The 18,253-nt window shown below is 40.9% G+C and overlaps 1 protein-coding gene across 1 annotated transcript in view; it reads left to right on the top strand.

Annotated features, from left to right (window-relative positions):
- The window catches only part of LOC126259730 (F-box/LRR-repeat protein fbxl-1-like), a 51,860-nt gene extending 34,622 nt beyond the window's left edge, over positions 1 to 17,238 (top strand). The window contains exon 3 of the transcript XR_007546555.1: positions 15,850 to 17,238. The gene's annotated coding sequence lies outside the window, so the exon portion shown is untranslated. The remainder of the gene's footprint in view (positions 1 to 15,849) is intronic.
- Positions 17,239 to 18,253: the final 1,015 nt, after the last annotated feature.

Raw genomic sequence — 18,253 nt, 5'->3', positions numbered from 1 at the left:
TTATTCTCACAAATATGTTTGCTCCCAAACAGATCAAGTAGCAAAAGTAGCTTTTCAACTGGTTGATGAAGTTTCAAAATTGCCCTCTGACAAATGGAGCAATGGTACATAGAATCAACAATCATATTTATATTTGCCATCAGAACCACACACAAGTTTTTTAAATCCATTTTCTTGGCACTAAATTTTGTATTAACATAGACGTACGCAAACCTCCTTGAACTGTAGAGTCTCAACACAGCATACTTGCCATTTCCATGTTTCCAATAGAGTTGTAATGTTCAGCTTTTGTCAGTTAACCTACGTTCACATATACATAACACATCTGGCTTCAAACCATCTATAAAGAGTGACAGTGCATCGGATTTTGTTCTTAGATGCTGCACATTCACATTGCCTATAACTGTGGTTGAAATTTTTTCCTTGTGTGAGTGCATTCCTTTTCTGCTGGAATGCTCTTGGTTTCTACATTCTATAAGAAAGTTTATCTCACGGGAGCAGCGGAATTCTTTTCAATAAAAAAATGTCATATAACAATGTTCTTAGGCCATATGTCACTGCCCATTATCACCAGCACCTACTGTTACTGTAGTTCAGTATTTTGTGCCATAATTTCCAAATTTTACATAGCAGACTTGTAAGGATCCCTTTCACCATTTTATCCTTATGAATTGCAGTCTTGTATGACTATTTATTACCTGGGCTGTTTCCGTAGTTAATCAGAAAAGTTTGTTTTCTGTTTGGCTGCAGTCAAATATCTTCTATTTCCCAGTTTGTTGCTTACTTTATACCAGTCTGTATTTCTGCTTTCTGTGGAGAGTTTTCTTCTGTTGGTTTGTGAATGTTGTCTCTATGTAATTTGTTTTCTACACTGCATTTTATTTTGCCAATGCAGTGGTGGTTTGCACTTTGGCTGGATGTCACTGTAGTGATGTTTGGGACACCATCATCATTGTCTTCTATAGGAAAACTATTCATCAAAGAGGGGCATACATTCTTCAGAGTGGCTATATTCTGCCTGACTAAGGATTTAGAAGCACTAAACCGAAGTAATGTTTATTTTCACTTTCATTGTTCACAATAGTTTTGGTTTTCAGCTCCTGACTGGTTTCTTGTTTGTACATAGTAACTTTTGTTCAGTGGCACACTAATTACACAGTGAACATTCCTAGATTTCCAGGATGATTTCTTGGCTGAGATTTGTATTTTTCTATCTTAAAATTTGAAGTTGCCACTCACTCTGATTTCTGTTTATGACTGTAGTTTCACTAACCAGTTTGTTAGCAATCTTAGCTGGATTTTCTGTTGATTTAAGTGCGTTTACGTACTTGTGGTCACCTAGATTTTGGGTTTCATACTTCGCTTCCTGTGATTGCACCCAATTTTATCATATCTTCTAGTTAAGCTATTGTGTCATAATTTTTACTATCAAAGTCACATATTTTCTGTGATACCAACTCTTGCGAAAGACAGTGAAAAGACTGCTATTCATTATCTTCCACTTTTATTTTACAACACACACACAAACTGTGTTGTACTCTAGAGGTAACATCAAATAACTGTAGAGGCCAGGGGTGTCAGTTGAGGGTGGTGGTGATGGCAGGAAGTGAGCAGTAGGCTGCTAGTAAGATACCACTGCTTTACTTAGACTTTTTTTGTTGTGAGGTACAGAAGTGTCGTTACCTCCGGAAGTGACACCATTGACTTTGGGATGATGTAGTTAGCTGTAGAGCTCAGTGAGGCACTGTTAGCAGATCCACCCAGGCAGCAGCATGCGTAAGAGTGTCGCCCGCTAGAGTCATCAGGTAGGTCTCAGCTGACCGAGACCGTGCACCATGCCCAGCATACAACAGCCCCATCCCTTTGCTCACAGAATATGGCAGGGGAAGGGTGGTACTCGGACCTAGTTCCCAGTACAATCAACGTTGAAGGCGTGTGGTCATCCTGGGTCACTGTCAGTCTCAATGGAAGCCTCCACTGACTATTACACAGTGACGGAGAAACTGGCCTGCATCCAACGTCCCACAAGGGAGATGGCATGAGCAGCAAGTGGTCATCCACAGGAAGGATCAGTGATGCGAAGGTCCCAAGTTATCTGCATATAATTCCCAGCACAGGCAGTTGCCTGCTGCGATTGGAGATGAAGTCTCTGGTAAATAACTGGATACTTCATCTGGCCCTGCAGGAGTCTCCAGCCTGAAGTCAGTCGCTTATGGAGATGGGTGTGGTGCAACAGAACTAAAAGAATCTATGGTTGGTATGCATAGTGGTGGGATGGAGGAGGGGGGGGGGGGACCAGACTGTAGGGGTAGTGGGGTCATAGTTGTGGTTGCCTTAACCTCCATTTGTGCATGTGGGAGCAGACGCTGCTTCATAGCTGCTGTGACTGTAAGGATTCCATCAGCTGATAATCATGATGAGATCACGGTTGGTTCAACATTGTCGGGGAGTTTGTCGCTGTGAGTGAATTGTCCAGAGAGGAACTCTTCATCGAGCTGCCATGCCATCCCTGTGTCATCTTTTGATGGAGATGAAGTTGACCAGTTTCACTATCTTCTAGTTGAAATTGCTGCACATCAACTTAAAGTGTTCTTTTTGTTCGCTGTGTCACATGTGCAGGTGAGGTCTTGTGGGGTGTAAGAATTTCTGCCTGTGTGTTTGTAACTTCTTCATTTGTGGTGGTGGTCTAATGCTTTTGACTTAAAGTGGTGAGGTATGTGTGTAAACTCCATTTCCTTAACAACAAGACTTACTTGAGATGGTCAGCCAACTTTCCTTGCTGGTTAGCTTTCTGTTGCAACCTCCTTTTCTCTTCATCTCCCAAGTATATCTGCTAGGAACAGGAATTTCTCAAGAGTCTTTCTACTTATAAAAATAAGCAGACACACACAGTTTCTTTTGCTTCACTTAATGACATATATTTAACCATCAAACTTTTACACATCTCATTCTCCATGTAAACAAAAACTGTCAAGTAAGTCTCTTCATGTCTCCAAAGGTTAGGAACAAAGTTCATTTACACATAAAAGAAAGTTGGCTTAAAAACCAAGACCATTCTCATCCTGAATCTGAATACACGTCTTATCCTCTCCAAGTCCAAGCATCTATTTAATAATATTTCAACTGTTCTTTTTTTTCCACTACAATAGTCAAAGTTATAAAACAGCACAGAATACATAAACACTCCTTGTTCTTTCACTATGGCTTCCATGGCGTGACCGGGAAACCCTTGTCAGTGCCATTCAATCGCCACCTCTACAGTTATCTCACGATAAACTTCAAACGTGCACACACAGACAGGTGATGTGCAGTAAATAGGTTTCCTTTCTCCCACTCACAACTAAAATATTGGATGTTCGAGATGGTGGAAGGCCAAGTGGTTCTAGAATTAACACAGGAATTCTGGAAGCACTACAGTGGTAGCCCACAAAATCCTTGCAGGTTAAAGATGGTTTGCTGTGGTTGGTTTCCCGTGTAGGACAATGTCAAGCTGTTAGCTCTGTGGGGGTCTGAATATGATGGCTGCAAGACACTGAAGATTGTATCATCCCATAACATGAGATAGTCACATTATTTTAGTGCTGGTGTAAAAAAAAAAAAAAAAAAAAAAAAAAAAAAAGGTTGGGCTGTGCGCCTGTGGAGGTGGTATTCAGAAATGTGCGATGTGATGTTTTGATTTTGCGGGTAAGACTAGGTAGTTCCTTGTCTCCTGGTGCTGGTGGTTATGTCAGCAAGACGTTCTCAGATGGTAGGGTGAGTGGCTCACTGTGCAGGATTTCTGGTAAGGAAGGGCAGAGGTCTACCTTATATGCAGAGTGCGCACCTTGAAGCACCCACTCCAAGGAGTCTGTCCAGTCACCACAATGACATGTGAATGCCATTTTTGCTGTGCGATGCCAGTGCTCCACCACTACATTGCTTTGAGAGTGATATGCTGTGATGTGGAAGTGCTGCATACCACAGAGATTACAGACTTTTATAAACAATGCTGACTCCAACTGACAACCTCAATTAGTCATGATTGGGGCCGGCTAACCAAAATGTGAGATCCATAACTGTATGAATGCTCTTTCCATAGTTTTGTGATGATATTAGGGAGAGGTATGGCTCTGACCAAGTGGGTGACATGGTCAGCTGTATAGAGAATGTACCAGAAACCTCATGATTATGGGAGGGGTCAAACTAAGTTAAGTAGAAAGCAGCCCTTTGGTATCGCAAATTGAGCATGTTTTGGCTGTGTACTCCATCCTATCTGACAGTGTTGGCAAGCCGTACAAGTTTGTATCCAATTTCTGCCATTTCATTTGATGTTTGGCTATATAGAACAGGCTGTTATTAGTTTTGTTATTGGATGTACTTCTGAGTGTGGCAGTCCATGCAGTCGGTCAAAAATAGTCGTTGACATGTTGAGTTGGACAAAAGGTCAAGTACAGTTTCATGGTATGTTGCACCAAACTTATGCAGAGGACTCAGGCTCAGTGTGACATACTATTATCAACCAATTTGTGGTGTTATCTAGAAGAGTGTATATTTTTTTGTCCTGTTATTGTACTTTGGCTTGCTCATTGTAGTCGGCATCCAGCGAGAGTATGTTTGACCAGGAGAGGTAGTCTGTAACAACATCATCTGCCCCATGGAGGTGCTGAATGTCAGTTGTAAATTTCACAATATAATCCAGAAGTGGGGAGCAGTCTCTTGATGGGTTACAAATGGAATGTGCCAGTGGCCAGTGACAGGTGTGTAAATGGTAAGTTGTCTGATATTATGTCATCTCTGAATGATGCACAGCTCCATAAAGCACCAGCAACTCCGTCATGTGCTGACTACTTGCAATGGAACTCAGATAGTTTCTGTGTAGGTGGGGGAAGGCGCAATTGCTCTGGTCCCTGTATCACTCACCTCTGGTATGAGTGAGAGGGGAATGGCCTGCAGCAGGTGTGCCAACGTCATAGCACGAGATAGGTTGTCTTTAATCTGATCAAACGCTTCACATTTGTGGGGTCCATAAAAGATTTATTTTGCCACATGTTTTCCTGCGAGTGCATTCATCAGTGGAGCCTGAATGGTAGTCACATGTAGTAAGTGCAGTCGGTATAAGCTGAAATGCTGAGAAATTGGCATAATTGGTGGTAGTTCTGAAGCCATGGCAGCTGACGGGTGAGCTCCTTATGTTGCATAGTTGGTCAGATGCCATTGTTTCATATGGAATGCTCAATGAAGGTCACTTCAAATTTTTGTGGTTGGCATTTGTTGTCATTGTTCACAATGCCAAAGTGCTTCAGTGCTTTGAAAATGATCATGAGGTGCTCCTTATGTTTGTGTAAGGAAAGGCCATATCGTCTGGATGTGTGTAGCAGAAAACAAACTTGAAGAGAATATTGTCTATGAAATGCTGCCAAGTTTGTGCCATATTTTTCAGGCCATAGGGCATAAATGGTGAGCCAATTGCTGTCCATGCTTGTCCATAGTTATTTCAAGTAAGCTTTTCTGCAACCTAAAGTGTTGAACAGAGGAGCACCTGCTAATGTATGAGTGAAGTCTGGAATGATTGGGATTGGATAGCTATTGGGGATTATAGAAGTATTGACTTCCTGATAATTGCCTCATAGTTGACATGTGCCATCCACACTGTCTGATGATTCTGATTTGCAGTAATTTGTTTATAGAAAACTTGGCTGTGCTTTGGGGCAGACCAGAGGACCTGGCATAGTATTAATCTTGCGTGCATGATCTGTGTCAGATAGCATCTGTTGCAATGTCACACATGGTTTGTGAGGAGCAGGGATGGGGAGTCACACATGGAAATGCTCAGGCACTCTGAGAAACATCTCTGTACTGAGGTGTAGATAAGAACATGCAGCATTGAGATCATCTGCGCTCGAAAGAATTTTAGCATGCAGTTCACAATTCTCCTCGTGTAGGCACATCCTTCCTTTCTGACCTTTTCATAACACTGCATGATCTGTCATAACTCTTAATTCCATCATCTGGCAGTCACAGAGGAGTCACAGATGGTTATTATAAGCAGTAATAGTATTTGATACCAGTGAGTTGGTATCTGTTTATGGCTGCTGTGCATATTAAGGTGGAGCATTGATGATGCCTGTCACAGATTGTCTGTTGCTGTGGTGTGTGAAGGTTCCATCTGTTATACATGGAGAGAGACGGAAGCAGGAAATAACTCTGCACTCAAGACAGGTTCTCTGACATCTGTGACCAAAAGCATATAACACACAATAGTGGCTGTTCCTGCTAGTTTGAAACATTAAACAAGTCACTGTGGAAGGGGCGCACCAAGAGATGTTTCAGGGTAGGAATACTTGTAGCAAAATAAGTAAGGCAGCTAATGTAAATAATACACACTTTATTACCAACTCTCTGTGAAACAAAGAAAAGTCTGTGTACACCCAACAATTGCTCCGAGTGAACTGATTCAACAAGAGGTACTCTCATCCCAGCATTTTCACTGCTGATCAAAATGTCTCCTTCACTACAGTTACAGTGGACACACACACACACACACACACACACACACACACACAGAGAGAGAGAGAGAGAGAGAGAGAGAGAGAGAGAGTGAGTGAGTAAGTGAGTGTTACAAAATTTCAAGAACCAATATCTTACTGCCTCCTACACATCACTCACATAGATTTGATGAAGACAGGATCGGACTAACTATAGTTTCCAGAAGCATTAATCAGTTATTCTTCCTGCAGCCTATACTCAAATGTAACAGAAGAGATCAGTGGTTTGCAGATATGGATGTGAATGAGAATCCTCTCTTTCATTTTGTGGTATTTCACAAGGGCTACTTCCTATGGGGCTTTATTTCCATAAGCTACTGTGGCAAACGTCAGTGTAATTAGGTGGAGGTGTTTTCCAACACTGCAGCAGATTGAACAGTGCAGTCAGCATACTTCCCATGTGGCTTATGTAACCCATCTGCTTTTACAACTCTTTCGAATAATAACAACTACTTTTTTCTGTGTATGCTGTTCAACTAGTACAATTTGCAAGGTTAATTGTAATTTATAAAATGGTGACACAGAATATTCTGTGTAATTATTCATTACCATCTCTCAAAGTGTGTGTTAGCAATTGTAATGAGCCACAAAATATCCGTGCAGCAGCTCGGAAGACACTAGGGGTAAAGTTATTAGGCCTAAATCTTGATAAATTGCAAGGTACATGTATGCTGCTTAGGAAATAAACTGTATAGTTTTGCTATTTGTGTTTTGTCAGGTACCACAAACATAGAAGCCAGAAAGATAGTGTATCACTGCTACTTTGAGTAAGTTATTTGTTATAGCATAATCTTGTCGGGAAATTGAGCAAATGTTCTGAGGCTCCCAGTATTACAAAAGCAAATAATTAGGAAGGAAAAAGGAAGGAAGATTATGGTGCAACATCCCATTGACAATGAGATAATTAGAGATGGAAAATAATTAGAAACATATGTGTTGCCAAACAATGGGTATCCTGTCAACCACTGTTAAAAACTTTAAAATGCCGTTCATTCCCTCTTGATGCTGAGTTACTTGTATTAACATAAAAAGACCAACATATGCTTGACACTTTCTGTTCCTGCCACAACCACAGCAATGAACACAGAGAGAATTTGAATCTTCTGACATGGTGTTTAAAACACCACTCCCAAACACCTGAATATATGAGGTTAAAAATTTACATTAAAATAAAAGACAGTAACACAGCATGTTTCACTGTTACAGATGCAGATGAAAGGGCCAGCTAAAGAAAATGAAACAAACAAATAATCCTGATACCCTTAGGTCCAGAAAACAATGGTTTCCCTGATAAGACATATGCACGTGTGCAGTCATGCCAGTGTTCAAACACTGTTAATGTCTTAAGACTGTGTTTATGCTACAGCTTCACTGCTGCCAGTTCACTGTCGGCTAGTTGAGTATGTTACTTTTGTTAGTGAGAAGCGTGACCTTGAAGGAACCAATTACAGCTTGGGCCGTGCCTGTGATAGACAAGCAGTGAAGCTGCATTGTAAACGAGTTCCCACAGAGAGCAGCAACCACAGTATGTATGTGTAGCATTTGAAGTGGTTGCTATGGCTCCACACACATTTTAAAACAAACAAATGGATGGCATCCACTTCTTGTACAGGTGTGCTGATGGCAATGCACTGAAACCAATTGTATCACAAAGTGAGTACTCAGAGATGACGGCCAGACGGTAGAGTGTGCATTAGTACATGCACAAGACCAGTTCATTTAAACCCAAAGTGCAAGCAGTCGAAGAAACATGTTGACACCGTGAACAGAGGAGTTTGTATTATAAGTGGATGCAATGCAAGGCACGAGTACCAGAAGGATTGCTATAGCAGAACGTGTTTCACCCTACACCGTACGATGGATACTACATAAGAGACAGTTGTACCCACGTCATGTACAAAGTATGCAAGCTCTGGCCACACCTGACTCCCCAGCCTGGCTTGCTTCCCACCAAAGGATCCTTGTAGTATGTGAGAATGATCCGTAGCTTCTTGTGCACATGTTATTTACATATGAAACATGCTTTACCTGACATGGTATTATGAACATCCACAATAAACACATTTGGACTTATGAGAGGCCATACGCCACCTCTGGGATGGCACATCAGTGGAAATTTTCAGTTAACGTCTGGGTCGATGTCATTGGTGACTGGTTGACTGGGCCACAGTTCCTTGCTGACCGACTGACCGGTTCTTTGTACCTGCATTTCCTGCAACACGAAGATAATCAACTGTTTGGATGATGCTCCTTATGGTGAAATGATGTGTATGTGGTATCTGCACGGTGGTGCACCACCACACGTTCACGTGACTCTTTGGGAATGCATAGGATGAATCTTCGATGACAAATGTATTGGTCGTGGCTTGCCAGTACTGTGGCCTCATGGGCCCCCGACTTGAATCTGTTGGATTTTTTTATGTGGGAATAATTAGAGGCTTTGGTGTATTCCAACCCCGTCAACAGTATTGATGAACCTCGAGAATACATTGAGGGCAGCTGCCAACACATTCGGAATGTGTGTAGGATTTTTGTGTGTGTACCAGCATTAATGAGGAGCGAATGGTGGCCATGTGGAACACTTACTATAATGTGTTTGCCCTCAAGTTGTCTCAGTAGTTTGGATCCTCAGGGACTCTATTATAATGTATTCATGTACTGAGTCCATACCTGTGTTTATTAGGATTATTTGGTTGTTTCATTGTCCCCCTAATTGCTCCTTTCTTCTTATATTTAACGTAGAGTGAGGTTCACTGAAAAGATTACTCTTTACTCTTCTGGTGGAAAAGTGTTACTACTCTATTGAAGAATTCATTGAGGACAGTTTCAGAGTTTGAACAAAGAACTTACACATTTAATTTTTTGTATACAATTAACTGTAGTAAGTATTTCATAGCTGTATTTCAGACTTGTATATAAAAAGTTTAAACATTTTCTTGACAGATGTTCTTATTGCAAATCTTGATGTGTGTCCTACATATAAAATCAAGTAATTTGAAACCTTTATGTAATGAGGTGAAGTATTGAGCCATAAAAATCTTTGACCATCTACGCAGTGATTTAAAATTCCTTACGGATAATGAAAGTAACTAAAAACTCTAACTGAAATCGTATCTGTTAGACAGCTCTTCTGTGCCATAGAAGAATTTCAGAACACAGAGAAGTACTTATCATTGCACATAGAAAAAAAACTTAATACTATAATGTAAATGGTGGGCATGTTGACATATTTTTCACTGAGTAAATGTGTTATGTGGTGTAACCACTTTTCTGGGTGTAGTAACTGTTGAAACAATAAACAAATTGAAGAAAAAGTCTTTGCAAATATTAATTTTGAAGAAGGTAGCTGAAATAAAAGTTTTTGAAGTTGGGCAGGTGTAACACAGATTGTTAAAAAAATTGTGTGATCTTAACTTCTTTTCACTGCTACAATGCAGCTGCTTCATCCAGTAAATTTCTTAAGTGATGATGGACCAGAGAACACCATGGTTCTCTAATAACATGAAAGGTCAAAAAATAATTCAGATGTATTCAGCTTTAGAACTCTGAATGTTGTTTATTTATTGACTTTATGTTATGTCCCACAGTACAGCTCAAAATCTCACTTTCCATGGAACCCTCGTGTGATTTCTTGTGGGTCTTATACACATTCACTGACAATCAGAACATCGTTACATATAGTAATTTCATTAATTACAATCAGGGAAGTTGTTCAAAATTAGGCAAAAGCCATCATTCAGTGGTTACAATTGAAATGCAGGAAATAGAATACAAGGTTAAATACAAATGTCATTTTCATGCAGAAGAAAATGAAATGATTCAAATAAACAATGCTAATCACAATTTTGCTAACTGCACTGAAACTACGTTATCCTAAGTATTCCTACCATGTTTCCTACTTCAGACATGAGTATGTTATTTCTTTAGTGTAGATAGAATTTCAACAGATAATCCAGCTGCCGAAATAAACACTTTGCTTCCATTCCCAATTTATATACATATTATGAATTACAGTAATTATGAAATAATTAGATGTTGTTATGTTAAACAATAGTGTAGCTAGTTGACAGTGTGACAAACAGAGTTGTTCAGATTTCAAATATAATTTAACAAAGTATATTTGGTGCCTTTTGTGTTATCCAATTGCTTGTACATGAATAGTGCCAACTGCAACTAAACGAATCTATGATTATGTGCCTACCAAAGGATGGATGTACTATCAGCGAATACTTTGACATGAAGTAGTTGAAAATCACATTGCAGAGCTCAAAAGTGGAATTACATACATGGATCCTACCTAACGGCATAACAGTTAATGATGCATTCCAAATTAGCTTTGAAATCATGTGAAAAATGAGCTTTTATTTTTCAGTTACAATTGTGAAACTGACTCATTGATAATGAAAGGGTGCAATTTTGATTGGAACATGCAAATTACTAAACAAAACTTACTATGTGCTTCACATATGTGCTGCATTTCCCAGAACTTGTCCAGTGAACTGAAGCATTCTTTTGCATGCCTCACAGTTCATACAATGTGTTTGTTCATTTCAGAATGTTTCCCCAGATTTCGTATTAAAACCTGACCAATGTAACTAAGCCATAAGGTTCACAGATGCTACATTTCAGTTTTCTTCAAAATTTTCTTTTTCTTATTTTGCTTTGCATTAGGGACCATTCCGTTTGACTTAAGACTGTCTCTCATTTCTAGGCATTCTGCCCTAAATTGCAGCTGCAAAGTACACAGCTACAATAGTAGATGTGAATTTCTTTCACAAACCACACTTCACATAAATTGCATCTTTTGAATTGCACATTTTCCCAGGGAATTGCCAAACAGCAACCAACCAAATGAATTCTCCCAGAAATGCCTGAATATGCACAGAGAAATTCAGGTTCCTGAGTTTTGCGTCAGTTTCTGGCACCATTCCTCAATCACACAAAGTTATATCTGAATTTCAGCAACTGTCATGAAACACTATTACAGAGGTTTAACCTCTAGTGCACAAATCTGATGGCATTTCCTAATGAACTTTAATTCATAGTCACTAGCAAAACTCATGTGGCCACACCTGTTGCTTGTGCTGTTCAGTGTCTCTGTGGGTAGTGCAGTTGAGAAGAATGTTTCCTGCTCTGTAGCTTTTCTGGGAAAACCCTGGCTCAATAAGGAGATGTGTGTGAGATGTAACTACTGTTCATTGCCGCACGTGGTCTGTGATGCTGTGTGTGCCGGCTGATGAGTTATCTGCTGCAGTGCTAACCCAGGTGCTACACCAGGTGGGTGGTCTGCATGGAAATGAATTTGTGCATCACCACACAGTCCGTCTCTCCCTGCGAGAAGAGGCAGTCAGCTGACAGACGTGGTGGCTACACCTGGCATCGATCGGCAGTGAGGAGAGGCCAGTGGCAACAGTGGACGTGGATGGCATCACACGTGGTGAACTTCAGGAGTTCAGCTGGTGAACTAGTCATGGGGGTATCTGCCCGACACACTGCTAATCTAGGAGGGGGATGTCGAAGTGTTGCAGCCAGCTGCCAAGGTTGGGTGGACTGCAGAGTGTGAAACACCCTACTGGAGCTCGAGCAGGTCATATGAGTTGGGTGCCATACCTTGCGGGTGGTATAATGCATGCTGTCGTGTGCCAGTGTCGTGGGTGTCCTCTATTGTAGCCTCTTGCTAGAAGCACGGGTCGTGTGTTGCCATGTGAGTGTGGGCTGGTGTCATGGTGCTGGTGGCTCACACCTTGATGTCAGGCATGTAGGACTGACAACACATGGCCCAGTTAGGATGGCAATTTGTGCATCTGGTTTCAGGAGCACAGTGGCAACGGGTGTCATGGGAGGCTCTGCCGAGGTAAGTGGTAGTTGGAGCAGCAGCACAGCCTCTGACCTAGGGTTCCATGGGTCACTTGCTGGGTTGGTGGTGGCAGTTGGTGTTTCGCTTATGGCACCTAATAGCAGCTCAATCTCTATGTTAGGCAGCACGTGAGAACTGGGAAGGTATGCTGGTCAAAGGAGCCTGGTGGATTAGAGGACTGCGGTTGGAGTGGCGGGTGGTTGGCATCAACTCAAAGCGTAACATGCTCCTCGTGTATGAAGGACTCACACTGACCGTGGGGCCAGCAGGGGGTACCGAATGAATGTGCGCTGACCAGTCATGGACCTGTTCAATAAAGGTATAAATGTATCGATGAAGGCTCCCAGATTGGTATGTGGTTGCCTGTAGATGACTTCATCATTGGAAGCGCCCAAGTCAACTTTGTGGGTCAGACGCAAACCTAGGAGATCTCAAGGCAGGACAGTGGGCCATGTTGTGATACGGCACGTGAGGGCAACTTTTAATGTCCTTTGAAGTCTTTCTACCGTGCTGTTAGTGGTGGGGTGGTAATTGGTTGCGAAATCTATGAACATGCCACACATTGCACCTATTGTTTTAAATAGGCGTGATGTCTGTTGTCAACCATCAAGTGGCAGGTGCACCCAAAGCACGAGACCCAAGTATCCACAAAAGCTGCAGCTGCCATATCTGCCATGTTGTGAGGCAGTGGTAAGGCCTCCGGACACCGGGTGAACCTATTGATGGCAGTGAGCCTGTATGTGTGGCTGTTTTATGATGGGAGTGGCCCAACGAGGTCAATATGTAAGTGGGAAAATGGTGACCATCTATAGGTAAAGCAGGAATCGGAGTGTGAACGTGGTGACCTACTTGGGAATGCCGGCGAGGCTGTGGAGGTGCTCAAAAGCCAACCAGAGGAAGTTGTGGCGATGCGTGCATTCCATAGTGTCATCTGAGCAGTTGGAACTCATACCAAATGTACAAAGCCCCACCGGTAAATGTGTATAGTCGAAGGTTGAGACCAGTGTTGGGGTTGCTGCACAGTGTTTGTAGTTCAGGTCAGCTGCTTGGGACGCTGCCAGGGCAGCATAGTTGGGTGGTGCTATATTGGCACAGTAGCTACTAAGACAATCGAGGACAATGTTGTCAACATTTGCCATGTGTCATATGTCAGTCATAAATTGTGCAATATATTCCTGTCAGCAGAAATGCTGAGGGGAAGTTTGGGTGCTGTCTTTTTGTTAGAAACCTGTGGTGAAGGAGCAGTGGCCAGTGAAAACCATAAAGGGGCATTCCTTCTTGGAGGGGCAGAAATGTTTTATCACCTCATATGTGGTCGTATGCAATCTAACACTGCTGCAGCTCACACAGCTCTCCAGAGAAAATTGACAACAGCTGTCAAGACCTTAAACATGTTGCTGAAGGACAGCAGCCATGGTGGATTTTCTGGCATCCATAATGACCAAGAGAGGGGTGGCTGTATGGAGGTGGGCCAGAAGGGTAGTATTGGGGAGGTACTGTTTTGTTAAGTTGAAGCTGTCAACCAGTCATGCTGTCCAGGGTACGGGTCTGTTTCCTTTTGTGTGGTCATCTGGGAGAGGAGTGGTAGTCATTGGTACTTGTATGCCAGTTACATTCGTTGTGAGCAAAAATTTGCCATTCCAAGAAATCTCGGAGTTCTTTAAACGTTTTAGGGTGCAGAAATCTGCCTATAGCATGGTTCTTCTCACACAATGGGCAGGAGATATTCTGTGCTCCAGGAAAACCCTGTAAATGCGCATTCCAGGTTGGAATGCCTTTGGAGGCAGGAGAAAACCTCCTGGAGCTGATGACGGTGCACTGTTAGGTTGCACGAACACATGAAGACATCATCCAAGTATGCAAAGTGACCTGTGATGCCTTGCAGTATGTTATCAAGAAAACATTGTCAGGTCTGGGTGGCATTGCAGAGTCCAAAATAGTTGAATAGATCAGAAGGTGCAGCTGGAGTTTGCATGAATGCTGTAGTACAGTCTGACTTGCTGAACACGGTAGCACTTGACAGGCTGTCGCTGTAGCTGTGAAACAGTGGAACTGGATAACAGTCGGGAACTGTCCTGGCCTTGAGGGTGCAAAAGACCCATCCTTTTTGGGAAAGAGATGCACAGGCTTGTTGAGTTGTGTAATACCCCAGCCGAAATGGCTGCCTCAATTTTGGTCTGTGCAGCTTGTCTCTTGACCAGTGGGAGGAGGCGGGGGTGGCAGAATACTGCAGGGGTCAGAGCCAGTATCTCTGTGTTTCTGTCAGATCTATAGTCATATGTTTCTCTTTGCTTCTTTTTCATGCTGTTCTCCGTTTCTGCGAGACAGTTAGTTATTTGTTTCAATCATGCCATTCCAATTGACCTTACCCTCATTTCTAAGAGCTCTTTCATCAAATGAAACTTGTGAAATAGTTGTCAAAATAGATTTTGTGAAGATCAGTAGATTGGAGAGCAGTAATCATATTCTGTGCAGCTGATGTGCCAAGTCCAAAACAGAAATGTCTCTTCAGTCCATTGATTTTCCTTCATAGACTGACATACCATAACAGTACTAGTAACTGCTTTGGGGCGCAGCACAAGGCCCACAGTTTTACTCCAAATCTCTCTGGTTTTCCACAATAAACTGTTTTCAGTAATGCTTTCTGTAATATCGAACCATCTGTTCATCAGTACTCGGCTTTCAGAAAAAACTTTAAATTTCATGAATGTTAAAAAGTTTATCCCATCCACCAGCTGGGATTATGTTGATATGTGCATTATCATCAAAGGTGGCACTTGATTTCCAGATATGACGACTAATTATAAAATCTGGTCCAAGTGCCAAAAATAAAAAAATTTGTTTTATTGTCAAAACATGGGCTATGTGCCTAACCTTAATCAGTAAAAACTGGACTGTCTAATAATCAGTGTGAAAGTGGTTTAAAACGTTGCCACCAGAACACACCAGGTGCTAAGTGCCACCTGTTCTGAAACAAAATCCGGGCTATGTGTCCGTGCTGTTGTTTTAGTTTGAGATTTGATTGTGCTCAAGTTGCAGTGATTAGACCTGTCTGTTGTGTTTACTATTGTGGTTTATGTGATGGATGAAACAAGAAAACGTTGGAAAAGGAGTCAAGGTAATGTTGTCCAAATAAATAAGTAGCTAAGAGCCAAGGGAAAACCATATGAGAACAATAAGAAAGTTACTGTACCTCAAAAACAACCTCCACCTGATGAGGTAAGTGTATATGATAACTTTAACGCCTTAGGAGTAAGGCTGTTTTTGAAGAACTTTGCTTGATTATGATTTTTCTGTGGTGTTTTAAGCTAACATATGTTTAGATTATGCAGACCACATTAGGTTATGTTTGACTTGGTTCCTGGATTATAGTAGACCTACTAACTGTGCAGAGTAGCAAACAAACAAGTTATTTGTGGCAGTCACAAATTATTTAATGGCTCTGATTCCCGTGTTTGCTTGTTGTAGGTTTCATACCAGTGCTGCTATCAATATAGACACACTGCATTGGAACACAAATGAAACATATTCAATCAGTTCTACAAACTAGATGATAATGTTAAGCAAAAGTCTTATTTGATGGGAAACGTAAGTGTATGCAATGTTAGAAGAAGGTGTCATGGTTCCTATGAAGAAATCGAAGAGAGTCGCAGACAGGCTAGTGTTTTTTTTTTTTACAGTTCCTGATGACGAAGGCAGACATTTTCAAGTTTTCAAAAATACCTTACTGGAAATAAACATAATTACCAGGCAAAGCGTGGAAACCTTGGTAAAAGCAAAAAAGAGTGGTGGTGTTACCTACATTGAACGTACGGGAAATAAAAACAAAGAAAGGAAATATACAGCTGCTGATTTAAAACACATTGTTGAACACGTCAAAAGTTTCCCCAAGGATGAAAGCGATTACACTAGGGCTAAAAGCTCCCTTCTATTTTTAAGCCAAGATTTAAATTACAGCAGAATGTATGAGGCTTTTATTATGCTTTATCCAAACACAAACATTAGATATTTGTACTACAAAAAAGTATTGAAAGAACACTTTCCCAAACTGAGATTTCACTGCCCAAGGAAAGATACCTTTAACACATCTGATCTGCTTAAAAGTAAAATGTTGAATGACTCAACCAATAGAACTGTACATCGCATTTCACTAGAATTTCATCACAGATGCACTGAAAAAGCTAGAGAAGAGAAGAAGCATGATCACGTATATTCTACCACTCGTACAAGTGGTATATGCACAGTATCCATAGGTTTACAACAGGATTTCTCTTTGCCAACATTGTCACATTGGCAAATGTATTATTTACGTCAACTTTCTTGTTACAATTTGGGATTGCATATGGTAGATAATGATGAAGGTTTCATGTTTCTTTGGCATGTGGGCATGAGTGGCAGGGGAGGCAACAAAATAGCAAGCTGTGTGTGAAGGGGGATTAAAATTAGCCAGATAAAAAGTTAATAGTGTGGTCTGACAACAGCTGTGGCCAAAACGAAAATCAAATTGTATTGTTTCTGTGGATATAGTTGGTCTGCAATGATTTCTCTGATGAAGTTCACCACAAGTATGTCGTCTCTGGACGCTCATACTTAACCTTTGACTGAGACTTCGCTCTAATTGAAAAAAGAAAGAGAGTAGAAAAATGTGAAGTTCCTTTGGATCTTGTGAGAGTTTTGTGTAATGCCGAGTGCAAAACTCCTTTTCTAACCACTATGATCAACGATGATGATTCTTATGACTTCACCAAAGTAAAGAACACCTCATCACAAAAAAGTCAGAGATTTCCAAGGTCGTTTGGCTCAAAGTTTCCAAAACCAACCCCCCCCCCCCCCCAAAAAAAAAAAAAAAAAGAAGAAGTTGAAAAGTGGACTCAAACGAATGTATTCAAAAAAGGTGTGAAGATGGAAACCATAAAGGCTTAGATCTACCCCAGCTTGAACTAACAGCCAGATTGAAAACTGACAAGGAGGAGGATTTAAAAAAGATGATACCTTATCTCAAACAAGAAAACAAACTGTTTTACCAAAAACTGACTGAGTAAACACAGCAGCTGTTTATAGACTGTAACATTGTAATATTTTGTTTATAAAATAGTGGTAAATTAATACAAAATGTAACTTTTTAAACTTTGTAAAAGGCATTTACCTTGAAATAAAACTTGTAAGAACACAATAATATGTTTTGATTTTGTCTTTGTTCTTTAACTAGTTTGTTTGCTAACACAGCACTTCTGTAGTCCTGACTGACTTTTCATGATAATATAATTATTATAGAAAAACTGTAAACAGTAATTTCCAGATTTTCATAATAGTAAAATTATTAGTACTATCTTTCCCATGCCCCTTTATTTACATATTATAAATGGTAGACTGAGCCCAGCTTTTATGTTAGAGAGGTTGGTGCATAGCCCTGTAATTGTTTTATTCCATCGAAAATTTTGTTGTTGTTGTTATTGTTAAATGTTTAACTGTAACTTTACTCGAAAAATGTTTGTAGATTAACTGTCTTCATTTGTTTAGTCTATAAAAAAATAAGGATATCTAAGAGGAATCCTTTCTGGAAGTTTTTTGCGATTTCCTCAAAACAGCGGTTGTGGCATTTACCACAGATTATATGATTAGTAGCCGGCCGAAGTGGCCGTGCGGTTAAAGGCGCTGCAGTCTGCCCGAATCCTGCCTCGGGCATGGATGTTTGTGATGTCCTTAGGTTAGTTAGGTTTAACTAGTTTTAAGTTCTAGGGGACTAATGACCTCAGCAGTTGAGTCCCATATGCTCAGAGCCATTTGAACCATTTTATATGATTAGTCGACATATCTGTTGTGGGTCATACTCTGTTATATGCACCTTATATATAAGTCCTCATCTTCACTC

This window comes from Schistocerca nitens, chromosome 5 (assembly GCF_023898315.1).
Source record: "Schistocerca nitens isolate TAMUIC-IGC-003100 chromosome 5, iqSchNite1.1, whole genome shotgun sequence".
NCBI lineage: Eukaryota > Metazoa > Arthropoda > Insecta > Orthoptera > Acrididae > Schistocerca > Schistocerca nitens.
This window is presented reverse-complemented; position numbering and strand designations above follow the sequence as displayed.